This window comes from Dipodomys merriami, unplaced genomic scaffold (genome assembly GCF_024711535.1).
Source record: "Dipodomys merriami isolate MVZ:Mamm:240054 unplaced genomic scaffold, mDipMer1.0.p SCAF_5, whole genome shotgun sequence".
Taxonomy (NCBI): Eukaryota; Metazoa; Chordata; class Mammalia; order Rodentia; family Heteromyidae; genus Dipodomys; species Dipodomys merriami.
The window spans coordinates 4143359-4157655 of record NW_027206068.1 but is presented as its reverse complement, the minus strand read 5'-3'; the positions used below and the strand labels follow the sequence as shown (position 1 = coordinate 4157655).

The following is a 14297-nucleotide window of genomic DNA, read 5'->3' as shown; positions in this document are numbered from 1 at the left end:
GGTCAGGTCCTGAGGTCAAGCTTTGGTACTAGCACACACACACACACATACATACATATACATATCACACACACACACACACACACACACACACACACACACACACACACACACACACACACACACACAAAGATTTAAGTAGTTAAGGACTCAGCATTTATACACAATTGAAGACAGTTTTCCCAGTTGCTGGTTCACTGGTCCTGCAGACCATTTGTTTTCTACAACCACAGAATTGAAATACAGTTCTGAGTGGGGACACATCAGCTGGCTTCTAGTATCACTAAGTTATGTCTCAACCCTTGGTGTGGTCAAGGCCAAGTACAGACCTTGTTTGGAAGCCTAGCAGGGAGGCCATGTCCCAGAAGTTGACACAGGGACCTTTGCTGTTGCCCTGTGTTCTCTGACTGAGATCCTTGGAAAGTGGAAGCCAAATTAAACCAGCCAGCGGACCAGAGGCCACGGGAAAATCACAGCTTAAAATGTGTCATAAATGTTTCCCATTTTACCAAGTGTTACCAAAAAACTCTGCATGAAGATAACAAGGATATTCAGGAAATAAGCTTAATAATAATCAGTGTGCATATCTTATATTTTTGAGAAGACAAAATTAGATGAACTGGAAGTGAAGGTAAGTCTCAAGTGGTAGGGTAATAGCCTTGACTGAAAAAAGCTGAATGAGGGTGTGGATCCTGAGTTCAAGCCCTGAATGGGCACAAAACAGGCAAAAAAAGAGAGATTTAATTATCATATAATATTTGCACATGCTTATGGATATTATGTGATTTGATACATGTGTGCCATGTGTGATGATAAACACAATTATTTTTATCCTCACAAATATTTTCATTTCTGAGTAATAGGAAACTTCAGACTTTTTGTCAGTACCAGGTTTTAATCCAATATCTGATGCTTTACCACATGAGCCATATTTCCAGTTCCACTTTTGGTTCGTTACTTAGAGATGGAGTCTTGAGAACCTTCCTGCCCAGGCTGGTTTTGAATCATGATCCTCTGGATCTCAACCTCCTGAGTTGTCAGCCAGCAGCCCCCAGCCAGACTTTTCTTCTTCATTGTTTTGGAATATCTAGGACAGTTGCCCTAAGACATTAGATCTAATTTTTCCTGAATATGGTTTAATACTGTGAGCCTTCATCAATTTAGGTTTGCTGTAGGAGTGGGTCAAAGAAAGAAGGCATAATAAGTATGACTGAGTTCAAACTAAAGTTCCAGATCTCATTCTGTTCCTTGTCCTGTGTCAGGTGTATTTTGATACAAGAAGTTGGCAGAGTGAACAATTGCTTTTCTGGACTTTCAGGACCCCTTCTCTCTTTTCCCAGAGCGCATGTAAATTGGATGGAAAGCAGGTAGTAGTATCTGGAGAAGACTTATGGGCAGATAGAATGGGAATGTGTTGTGACAGTCGGTGAGGAGGATCTGCCTGGAATCCCTGGATCTGGAAGGTGGGTGAGATGGGGGAAGAGGAAGAACGAGATGAAGCCCTCACTGTTCCATTTCTGGCATTTCAGAAGAGCTCAGTGCAGAAGACTCTCAAGTATGGAAGATCTGCTAATGCCAGGACTCTCACCCTGCCTCATATTAGAATTCTTAGGCTTCTTTCCCCTTGTTTATTTTATGGATAACACACCACCAGATTAGTAACTATTTCAGGGATTCCTGCTCCCTCTCTCTACAAAGGGAAATTGACCAGGCATTTCTATCTTTCAAAAGAGACACAAAGGCACAAGCCTCTTGGCTGTTGTTTTATCTGTGGAGGCAAGAATGTGGTCATGTGTTCAGCAGCTGTGGAGTGGCACATGCAAACGGAGGGTGGAAATTTGCATTATGGAGGCTGCAATTCCTTGTCTTCCAATAGGGGGCAGAAGAGAGGCAGGCTCATGGCTGAGCTCTCCTGGGCTCCATCATTCCAGCCCTGGTTCTCATGGGCCTCCACATCCCTTCTTTGGGACAACTGGGGATGTGGTCCTCTCAGACCTCAGGAAAACACGATGGGCACCGTGCTTGGGATCCTCCTTCTTTGTCTTCTCTTCCCTCTGACATCAATGCACTGTTCCAAGTCCTGCAGCAAAAGTAGAGCAAAAGCTGATCACACCTTCTTCTGCAATAGATGGCTCAGGGTTGTACCAAATAGCTGAGCCTCTGTGGTTGATCTACACCTTCAACAGGGTGAGGGTCTTGTGAGTTCAGGTTTGAACAGGTATGTGGGCCTACTTTTGTTAGATGAAGCTGACAGTAGCTGTTGTTCGTGGGCATTTATTTACTTGGTAAATAAATTATTGAGTGCTCATTCTGTGCTAGTCACCAAGAATTTAGTGATGTCCAGTTCATGTCCCCTAATGGGGGGAAATGAATGGCAAACAAATAGGCTGGTGAAACATTTCAGAGAGCCCTGAGTACTGTGAATACAACACGGAATGGCCATGACTAGGCTGGGGAGTGGAACCCTGTAGGTGAACTCAGTGGGGAGGGGCTTCTGAGAAGATGTCCATCAGACTCACAGCAAGAGTCCTCCAAGCTAAGGAGACAGGGGCCATAAGCCCTCAGTGGAGCTGAGCTGTTGAAGACAACATACCTCATTCCATCCAGGAACTTTGGTGTATGGCTCTGCACATGTTTGCCTCTGTCCTTTGTATGATAGAACCTAAATGAATTTGCCCAGATAAAGAAATGGGCAAAGATATAATACCAGTTTAGTTATATATAACCACAAAAATAGACTGTGACAAAATGTATTACATGGATCAAAAGAGTATACTATTAGCAATAAACTTAGCATTCCACTAAATACATAAAACTTTAGCTACCTAACATAGTAGCATTGAAATCTACGTAACTTAAAATTATTAGATAGCTAAAGTAGGCACTGGTGGTTCATGTTTGTAATCCTAGCAATTCAGGAGGCTGACATTTGAGGATTGCTATTAGAGCCAGCCCAGGCAAAAAAGCCTGTGGCACTTCAATTAATCACCAAAGAATCCACCTAGAAGTGGAACTGTGACTCAAGAGGTAGAGCTCTAGCCTTGAGCAAAAAAAGCTCAGCCACAGTGATCAGGCCCTATGTTCAAGCTCTAGGACTGGCACACGCACGCACGCGTGCGCGTGCGCGTGCACACACACACACACACACAACTATTAGACAAAAAAACTATATGAAACATGAAATCTTGTATTTGCATTATATGTACATCATATTTGTTTGTAGAACAGAATGACAAAGAGGAAGAATGCACCCACAGAATATTTATAAAGTCTCATTGCATCATAAGCTACATTGTTTTATATACATTATACACATTGTATTAAGAAAAGCTCAGTATAATCTCCAAAAAGTAAAAAATCATAACAGCCACATTCTCTGACCAATAAAGAAGAAACTGAGAAGTAAAAGGAAAAATAACAACAACAACAAAATCTATCCACTTAAAGACTTAAGAGCAGTGTTTTAGAAATTCTTAGATTTGGCAGGTGTCTGTGGCTCACACCTATAATCTTAGCTACTTAAGAGGCTGAAATCTGAACATCACAATTTGAAGTCAGTTTATGGAAGAAAGTCCAAGAGACTCTTAACTCCAATTAACCACCAAAAAGCTGGAAGTAGAGCTATGGCTCAACTGGTAGAATGCTAGTCTTGAATAAAAAAGCTCAGGGATAGCATCCAGGACCTGAGTTCAAGCCTCAAGACACTTTCTCTCTCTCTCTCTCTCTCTCTCTCTCTCTCTCTCTCTCTCTCTCTCTCTCTCTCTCTCTCTCTCTCTGTTTCTGTTTCTCTCTCTCTCTCTCTCTCTCTCTCAATCTCTCTCTCTCTCTCTCTCTCTCTCTCTCTCTCTCTCTCTCTCTCTCTCTCTCTCACACACACACACACACACACACTAATTCTTAGAATAAAGAAAGATTAAAGTGTCACTACATACCATCTGGTAACAAAAAACACCGAGGCTTTTCATGGGACATTGAAAGTCATGGGACCAAGGAGGGACAGAAAAAATAAAAAGCTTAAGCATCCAAAGGTGGAAAAGAATGGAGATGAATGAGGCAATTATTTAATTAAGGAAACTATAAATATGAGCAACAAAATGAAAGTCACATGCACATATGGTATTCATCAAGTTTATGTTACTGTAACAAAATATCTAGGGCAATTAACTTGGAAAATATGTGCTATGGTTCTGAAGGTTCTAGTCCAAGATCTGATGGTCTCCTTGCATTAGCCTGCTTATGAGGGCAAGACATCATGGTGGGAACAGGGGGCAGAATGACAAAGAGGAAGAATGCACCATAGACTATGTATAAAGTCTTATTGCAGAGAAGAGAGAGTGAAAGACTGGAATCCCACAAGTCCCCCTGAGGACATCCTTAGTGACTTAAGACCTCCTGCCAGACCCCACTTAAAGCTTCTATAACCTTCCAGGGTTATCACCTCAGAGACTAAGCCTTGAATACATAGGGCTTTGTGGTACCTTTAATACCCCACTTAGAGCACATATATAAGGAAATGTAGTATTGAGTTGTTAAAGTCACTATTGGTTCTTTGAAAAGACTGATAAAATTAAAAAGAAAACCTATAAGAAAGGAGAGGTTGAGATAGATCGAGAGAGAGAAAGAGAGGGAGGGAGGGAAAGAGACAGGGAGAGAAAGAGAGACTATCAAGTATAAGAAAAGTGTTCTAGGTCTCTCTAGGTAGGTCTGGGGATAGCAAAGTTCTGTAAATATCCAGGGAGTATAGGGGCCACATGTAGCAAATATTTAGCTTTACCATTGTGGCACAGTACTGGCAGAGACAACAGTAAATGTGTGGATATAACTATGTCCCAGTAAAACTTTATTTAGTGAGCATAGAATCTGTAGATTTGGTGTGAGAGGTCATAGTTTGCTAATTGAGAACATTGTGCCCAGTATGTACACACTTTTAATCCAATCTGTTATGTTCTCCCAAACACAATAATGGCAGGCAAAATGTAAAAGAGAGAAAAAGAAGACATTCAAATTCAAACTGAGGTAACCACGTCCAAGGACCAGAAGAAAAAAAGCCTGGATAGATACGCAGAGCACTACAAGGCTGATCAGGGCTGGAATGGAGGGCGGTAGCTTTGAGTCTGAGGACATAGGCCTGGCTGGGAAGTGAGGGTTTCCCTTCAGGGAGGAGGAACTGCCCCACCAGAGAGACCATGGCCAGATGGCGGTCTTGGCAGAATCCTCTTCTTATTAAAACAGCATGGAAACGGCTGTGTGCTGAGCTACTGTTGCTTCTTAAACATGTTAGTACATTCTGATGGGCCTTCTTGAAGACTGAGGTGACTTTAGGTTGTCATGTGGACTGCACAGCCATTCTGATCTTTTAAAAAAGAATTTTCATTTTTTATTATCTTTAAGTAGTTGTACAAAGGACTTGCCATTTTACAAAGCAGTTCGTGAATACAATGCATCTGAATCAATATTATCCCTCTCAACATTTTTTACTCATCTCTCCCCTATACACCCCTTCCCCCAGTGTTCTTAATTTTGTAGTATATACATTGGATTCTTTTCCAAAGGTTTTTATTTTTATTGTTATTATAGAAGTGATATACAGTTTCCTAAGTTAGGTAAGGAGTACATTTCTTCTTGAACAATGTCACCCCTCTCTCATTCTCTCCCAGCTTTTCCCTCCCGTCCTGACTCACAAGTTGTATAGTTTATTTTCAGTGTACTGAAAATTTTACTAGTGTCTAGTGAGTACCACTTCTGCATTTGTTCACCCTTTGTCCCTCCATTTCCGTGCCACCCATTACCCTCCCAAACACAGATAAATGAACAAATAAGACAAAAAGAAAAGAAAATCAACAAAGAAAACACCTCTTGGGCTGGGAAGGTGGCTCAGTGGTAGAGTGCTTGCCTTGTAATCCTGGGTTCGATTCTTCAGCACCACATAAGAAAAAAGAAAAAAGCCAGAAGTGGCGCTGTGGCTCAAGTGGTAGAGCGCTAGCCTTGAGCTGAAGAGCTGAGAGACAGCAGCCAGGCCCAGAGTTCAGGCCCCACGACAGGATCTCCCCCCAAAAAACACCTCTTATTTCCATTTCTTGGAGCTCATTTTGATAAATATTATTTTATATAATCAGAGACATATAGGCATTGTGCCTTTGTCTTCCTTCCTCCTTTGGTATCCTTCTTTGTTCTCCCCGTGTGCGAATGCTTAGAGTCCTATATGGTTTACCATGTCCTAGTGTATTTTAGGTCCAGTTTTCAGCATATAGAAGAAAATATGTGTTGTTTGTGTCTCTGAGCTTGGCTTACCTTACTTCACATGATTTGTTCTAGATCTAATCATTTTCCTGCAAAGGATATTATTATCATTTACTATTACTATTATTCTTTCTAATGGCTGTGTAAAATTCTATTGTTTTTAGGTACCATATTTGTTTTTATCCTCTCATCTATTGTAGAGTGTCTGGGCTGTTTCTATTGGGAAGAGTACAGCAATGAACATAGATGTGCAGCTGTTTTATGGAATCCTGGCTTGTGATGTTCTGGGTAGATGCCTAGGACCGGTATGGCTGGGTCATAGGGAAACTCCAGACTGTTGTCCAGAGTAGTTGTACTAAGTTTACATCCCTACCACCAATGCAATAAGGTTCTTTTTTCTACATCCTTGCCAACTTTTGTTATTGTTCGAGTTCATAATATTGGACAATCTAACTAGGGTGAGATGGAATCTCAGAGTTGTTTTGATTTGCATTTCCTTTATGGCCAGGGATGTTGAGCATTTCCTTATATATTTCTTCGCCATACTTACCTCTGAGAAGTCTTTCCTTAGCTCCTTTGGCCATTTAGTGATTGTTTTATTAGCTATGGGAGGGGTTCATTTCTTAAGCTCCTTGTACATTTTTGATATTAGGCCTTTGTCAGATATATTGCTGGTCAAGACCTCCCAGTTTGTTGGCTGAAATATTGACTGCATTCTCTCCCTCTTCTCTACATTTGCTTACCCCTTGTTCCCACTCTATCTCTATCAAGTAACTGCCTCCTGGTGTTTATTTTGTTGAACTTTGACTTTGCCTTTCTAATAAATTGCACTGTTTGAGTTTTCTTTTGAATCTACCATATTTCAGTGAATATATTTGTATATACTTGCATACCACCAAATGTATTTACTTACAAGTGTATAAGCTGAATGTAGCATCCATTGGTCTTCAAATGGAGCGGACAAGTGCATTCTGGCCATTCACCAGTCAATCATGTACAATGAAGAAGTGACCAGATTTGAACGTCTCGGCAGACAATATTCATTTGGTATGATTATGCTTCTATGAAAAAGATATCATATAATATGTTGGAGATGATTGTTCCAGAAAGAGAAGGCAGAACAAAATTATCATAAGTTGTTTCTTTTTCTAAAGTGGCTTACGACAATACATAGTGCCTTTCTGTTAGTTTCTGTAGCTGGGACTTGTGTTTAGCATCTCATTAGGCAGGTGATCTGACTGCTGTGTGGGTTGTCTTCCTTTCTGGAACCCGAGTTCTCTTTCCAGCTCTTGCGAGTATGCAGAATACAAATGCAGTTACTTGTGGTTGTAGGACTCAGCTCACTGCTTTCTCCCTGGCTCTCAGCCAAGAGCTGCTTGAAGTTCTAATCCTGGCTCACTGGCAGCATGGTAGTTTGCTTCTTTATGATTCACAAATGAATCTTTCCACACCAGAAGGACATTTCCCCTTACTTTCTGCAAATGTAAATCTTGAAACATTCGTTATGTGGAGGTACAAGCACATAACTATTCCTTATGTATAATAATCATTTTTACATTTGATTATCATTGCATCTTATTTAAAAATTTCCAGATAATCTCTACAATATAATACAGTTTAAATGATGTGCTTATTATAAAATTGCCTTTATCTCCTTTTGTGATAAAAAGTTCACTGTATATCTCATTAAGAAATTATCTTTGTCTCATTACCTTGCTCATGAAACTGTAACCCTTCTTTACAACATTTTTACAATAAAAATGTACAAAAAAGAAATTATCTTTGTCAAATATGTTACTAGAAATTATATTTTAGGACAATGTAAGGTAAATTTAAAATAGTTATTTTGTAAACCCAGGTAGAAGTGTAGATGTGATAGAGCTGAGAAACATTGACTTGTGGGATCTCATATCTGCTCATGATAAAGAAAACACCTGGATAAGCAGGACTAACCAGGAGCCTTTTGACCTGGTTTCTGAATTCAAGATTTCTCAATTTCATCAACACTGACAGAGTCTTGAGTCATCAGCATGAGATGTGGTTTGAGGAAGAAATTATGAATAGAAGAAAGGGAGAGGGAAGAAGAGAAAGGGAGGGAAAGAGGGAGAAGAATTTAAAATATATGCAGAAATGCAAAATCAGAAGCACTTGAAGAAATTCGATGGTAGAAAGTTTCAATCAAATCAACATGGCAAAGCTAGTTTAGGTGGAACAAAAATCATAATCTAATACAATAGTTTGACAAATGAGGGTTTTTGGGTGTGTTTGTGAGTGTGTGCTGTCCCTGGGACCTGAACTCAGGGTGTGGACACTATCCTTTAGCTTTTTGATCTTTTTCTCAAGGTTTAGGTTCTACCACTTGAACCATAGTTTCACTTTTGAGGTTTTGGTGGTTGATTGAAGATAAGAATCTCATACACTTTTCTGCTCTGGCTAGCTTTAAATCTTGATCTTCATATCTCAGCTTCCTGAGTAGCTAGAATTGCATGTGTGAGCCACCAGCACCCAAGTATACAAATGAGCTTTTGGAATTGCATAAAATTATAAATGTTACAACTTTATTGCTTAGAATTATACATGTATATATACAAACATATATCCAAACTATACATATATATATATATATCCAAACTATTAATAAAACTGGTTAGAAGTGATAAAAAATGGTACATGCAAACTGTTGGTTAGATATTTTGTGCCTGAAAAAATCATTGAGATTTCTGTATTGAAAGAGAAAGATGGTATTTAAAACATTCTTTGAATGCTTTATGCTCTTTATTTGACCAAGTTCTTCTTGGTAAGGGAAGATAGGTATGAGGAAAACAAGAAAAAAAACCTCTTCAAAGACTTCTCTGATAACTTTTCCAGAAAGATGTACAGAGTAAAGAGGCCATGAAACCCTAACCCTCATTATGAATTTCTTCCTTGACATCCACATATAGAAAATATATCCTGGGCTGGGAAGGTGGCTCAGTGGTAGAGCACTTGCCTTGCATGCATGAGGCCCTGGGTTCGAATCCTCAGCACCACATAAGCAAAAAGAAAAAAGCTGGAAGTGGCATAGTGGCTCAAGTGGTAGCGCGCTAGCCTTGAGCTGAAGAGCTGAGGGACAGCGCCCAGGCCCAGAGTTCAGGCCCCACGACTGGACCCCCCCCCCATAAAAAAGAAAATATATCCTAACTAAACAGTTTTATCCACTTAGGAAATCATTTCTAATAAGAAACAGTCCTTTCTTGCAGGTCCAAAGCTGAGCTCTGCATGCAGAATGATGATTTCTATATCATGCACTTCACATGGAATATCTAGTCTCTCTTCTACAGGATGGGGACAAATCTGCAGCCCCTTCCTTGCAGAGACCCCAAGGTGGCATTTGAAAATCTTTCTTTTACCAAATTGCCTTCAGTTGAAGAAGACCCCTCTCACTGCAACCTAGAACTGGAATGTCTTGCACATAGTGGCCTACTTGAGCCTTCTGTAGGATAGCAACTGAAGCTAGCATGAGTCATTGACTTCTTTGCTTGCTGCTTGACTCCACTCCCCACGATAGCTAGGCAGCCAATAAGCCTGAGAAGATGCCAGCTGTATAAAGCCCTTACTTCCTCACCACAGCTTGCTATTGTTTGCGCTTTGATAACTGCACACACTTGGTACAAACTTTCCCTATTTGAAAAGGGCTTGGTTAAGCAACAGGCAGTCACATGTACATTAGAGAGCTGGCTGTGGGTGCTGGCATTGACAGTGCTGACACGGGCACAGGTACCTGCCTGGTGGAAGCAGGCCTGGCACCTGACCCTGGTTGTGAAACTTCTCACAGCTCAGCAAGAGTATTTGAGGCATTCTTGTGATAGATGCCATCACATTTTAATTAACCACTAAGCTGGCTTGACAACACATCTTTCTTGGCAGCCCGTGAAAATAATATTTTCGCAAACTGGAAGGCAGACTGGTGACTTAATTCTTCCTTGAAAAAGGAAGTCTGTGGTGCCCAGAGGCAAGTGACATTCCAAGCTCCCCACAAAGCACCATTATAGCACAGAGATGGGCATTTCTTTCTGTTGCTCTGTGGTCCACAAGGCCCTAGAAGTTCAAGGCACACATGAGGACAGGGCCATTTCCTTAGCTAGAATTAGGAGATTGTCACAGGAAGTGAGTGTATCAGCTGGCATCCTGGTGCATCAAGGGAAAAAAATTAAAAACCAAACCAAACCAAACCTTGGTCCCCACCTACCTTTTTCTCCCAGTGTGGATACTGGTAACACAGGCAGAGAGTTTTCCTTCTCTTCTTCTCTCTGCCAATGGCTCCGTGGCTGGACGCTGTTTTCCTCACTCCACCTGGGCTGCCAGAACTCTCAGAGTGTGTGTGAACCCCACCACTTGCTTTGCACAGATAAACATTCACGAAACATTCTTCAAAGCAGCAGACACTTGAGTAATTCTTTGAGAACATTCAGTTCATGATGTTCTAGTAAATGTTATCAGTAGAGAAGAAGGATGTGGGTACTCCTGGAAACCCAGGAACATTTAAGAACGAAGTAGGCAGATTGGCAAATGGGAAAACAGCCATGGCCAATGGGAGCATTGTCAGCGTCAGGAGGGGCCATTGTAGGTCCTTGGGATGTGTGTCTCTCTCCTGCTGGGCATGTTCCATGATGATGGAGCTAAAGATGGGGTTACAGCTGCCCATATTTACAGGGCACTTGGAACTATTCAGAGTTGAACAGGTCAGCAAGCTTGGCACCCCGACTTCTCCAAGGGATAGAGGAAAGGACTGGCTATTGTGCTAGATTATTTTTAAATTTTTATTTGCTACGGAATGGGGTTTGAACTTAGGGCTGTAAGCTCCCTTGGCTTGCTTCTTCACACCTGGTGTTCTACCACTTGAGCCACCCCTCTAGTTCTGGTTATTTGGAGTTAAAAATCTCATGGATATTTCATTGCTGGCTGCTTTCAAAGCAGTGTTCTGGATCTTAGCCTCTTGAGTAACTGGGATTATAGTTGTGAGCTACCAGTGCACAATTTAAGCTAGATCATGTTTTTTCTTTGCCAGTTCTGGGGCTTGAACTCAAGAGCTGGGTACTGTCTTGGAGCTTTTTTTGCTCAAAGCTAGTGAGCCATAGTTCTACTTTGCGATTTTTCATGATTAATTGGAGATAATTTCATTCACAGACTTTCATGCCTGAACTGGCTTTGAACCTTAATTCTTAGATCTCAGCCTCCTTAGAAACGAGGATTACTGGTACCCAGAAGTTAGATGATTATTTTTTAAAAATCAAGAATTCACATTTTTTTCTAGGTCTGCTCATTTCCCTACAAATGACATAATTCTTCCTGCTGGATGAATAATGTCTCATCTATATAAATCTATAACTATATAGTACATGTTCTTATTCCATTCATACATTCTAGGGCATCTGGGTTGTTTGTATAATTTGTCTCTTGTCAACAGTGCTGCAGTGAACATGGAAGTGCAGGTGACTTTACTGGATCCTGTCTTGTAATCTTTTGAATAATTTCCCAAGGATGATACCACTGAATCATATGTTAAATGAAATAGATTAGGCTTAGAGTCAAGGGGCACATGTTTATTTTCATATGTGGAAATTAGATCTAAAATATAAATATATGTGAAAATACATACAGGGCCGTAGGGACATATATACACAATCAAATATATACACAGTCAAACTAAAATATGCTATATGCAGGGAAGGATTCCAGTGGTAAACAGTTTAACCAAATGAATACCAGAAAGCTGAAACTTGTCATGTGTAAGGAGAATGGAGGTTAAGGGTAACGGCAGACAAATGGAGAGAGGAAGGCTGGAATAATGCACTCAGAATATTCAATGCCCGTATGTGAAAATGGAACTGGGTAACTTGAGGATGGGTGGCATTGGGAGAGACAAGGGGAGAATGATGAAAGGGTGATCAAGATGTACTATGCATATAAATCGACATCCTGAGTTGAAACCCCCTTGTACAACTACTTAAAGATAATAATAATAAACAATGACCTCAATTTTCTGCCCTCCAGTTCCCTCTTCCATGGCATGATGTGGAAGGCAGCTAGGCAGAAAGCATGCTGAGGGTTCCTGAGTCAATGATGTGTTGCAAAGGTAGATGCCAAGAAAGGGAGGGGCAGCCCTGTGGTCAGGAAACCAATCTCAGTGCCATCAATGACTTGCCCAAGGCACTAACTGGGGTTACTGTGAGTGACAGAGCCATGCTCCAATCCATGTGTGCCATTACCACCCACAAGGCTGGGCTTGCCAGGAGACTGAGGCCAGGCACTCATATTATTTGGTTTTCTCTGTTTCTGTAGTGTGGCTAGCAAGTCCTGGATGATGAAGAAAGTTCTTCCCTCAGACAATATTCCTGTAAACTTCCTTTGGGGATTAAAGGGGGATACTGGAATCTTCCCCCTTTGTACCCTAGTGAGTTTTATTGTGACATTTGTTAGAATATGTTGACTCTTCCTCTCCTCTCTGCTCCTCTCTCCTCTCCTCTCCCTTCCTGTTCTGGGGCTTGACCCCAGGGCCTGGGTGCTGCAGGATGCTGACGAATCCCTCAGTGCCTCTCTACTTTCATTCATGAAGTGCATTGTAATATTATAGTTGCCACTTCATGAGGAGCTTAGCATATCTCAGGGTCTTTAGAAGTACTATAGTTCTCCACAGTATTGCTGGTCATATAAATGTTGATAGTTGCATGACTGGGACCATTCAACAGAGGCAAATCTCTATTCATGAACATTAGAGAAGCTGATTCTGAGAATCAGAACAGCCAGGAACCTTCTGCAAGGGGCTTTCCAAGGACAATAGGAAGATGAGGGTTTGGCCCAAGGGAAGGACAATGGAAGATTGGATGCTCTCATTGAGACCCTTGTCCTCCTCCCAGGAGTAGAGACCTTGGCTCTGGAGAACAGGAACTTGGATTGATCTGTGGTCCTACCCTCGCTCATAAGGGCCTGTAACACTTACTTGGATAGATAGATTGAAAGTTCTGGGCTCTGTCAGGCAAACAGGCAGATGTTGAGATCCTAAACAACAGACTATGTGGGCCCTAGAAGGGCAGTGCCAACATTAGGAAAGAGAAAGCTGGAAAGTGCTCCTAAGACACATTTTTCTATAAGAAAAAGGGCATGACAGGAAGATCTAGCTAAATGTGTGTGTGTGTGTGTGTGTGTGTGTGTGTGTGTGTGTGTGTGTGTGTGTGTGTGTATGTGTGTATGTCTCTATATGCGTAATTGCAATTCATATTTAAGACCAAAAGGATTTTTGACAGATACTGGAAATGCAAAGAAATACCTAAAGAAAAATTCAGAGATGTTCTAACATCATCCACCCAGAGGAGCAAAAGAAGATGTATTCCTTAGTGAATATTGGTGGTCAGGTCAGGTGTGGTAATGATGCTCACCTTTTTAATGCCAGCATGGTATTGAAGCACACGGGTTTTGAACTTGATTTTTCACCCAGATCTTTTCTCTCTCTCTCTCTCTGTGTGTGTGTGTGTGTGTGCACATGTGTGTGCATTTCTACACAGAGATAGAAACAACATAGATAAGTGAATTTCTATGATAGTGTGGAAGTCAGACCATTGTCCAGGGAGAGTTTGATTCCTGAAAAGTGCCCTTCTAGTGTGACTCTCTTGGGTGGAGGATGAGTGCTAGGTGTGGCTTTGCATAAAGCATAGCATCTCAGGGAGGATTCTTGGTTTGGCACAGTGACAGTCTTAGTGCAGAAAAGAACCTGGTGTGAGACCACTATAGGAAAACCAGATGCTGAGAGTGGGCAGGTAAATAAAGAGGCTGTTCTGGGATGCTGTAGCAAGAAGAGTCACCCTTTATCAACAACAGAAAAGAGAAGCATTAAGGATGCTAGCTGGGATGTGGGAAGGGGAAGTGGCAGAAGCAAAGTAGGGAAGGTTCCCTGCTGCCCAAGGTGCCTTCCTATACAGTAGCCATCTGATTACTATCCCAGTGTCTAGGGCTAGGGATGTGTCAATCAGTTGAGCCTTGGTCAGGTGTCTGCTCTCATACCAGGAAGTAGAAAGAATGCT

General features: G+C 41.4%; 1 long non-coding RNA gene across 1 annotated transcript; it reads right to left on the bottom strand.

The window, feature by feature from the left end:
• Positions 1-926: 926 nt before the first annotated feature.
• LOC138810025 (uncharacterized) lies at positions 927-10581 on the bottom strand. Its single transcript, XR_011366992.1, has 4 exons — positions 10469-10581; positions 7154-7301; positions 2594-2662; positions 927-2080 (listed from the first exon to the last, which is right to left on the bottom strand). It is a non-coding gene; the product is annotated as an uncharacterized lncRNA (long non-coding RNA).
• Positions 10582-14297: the final 3716 nt, after the last annotated feature.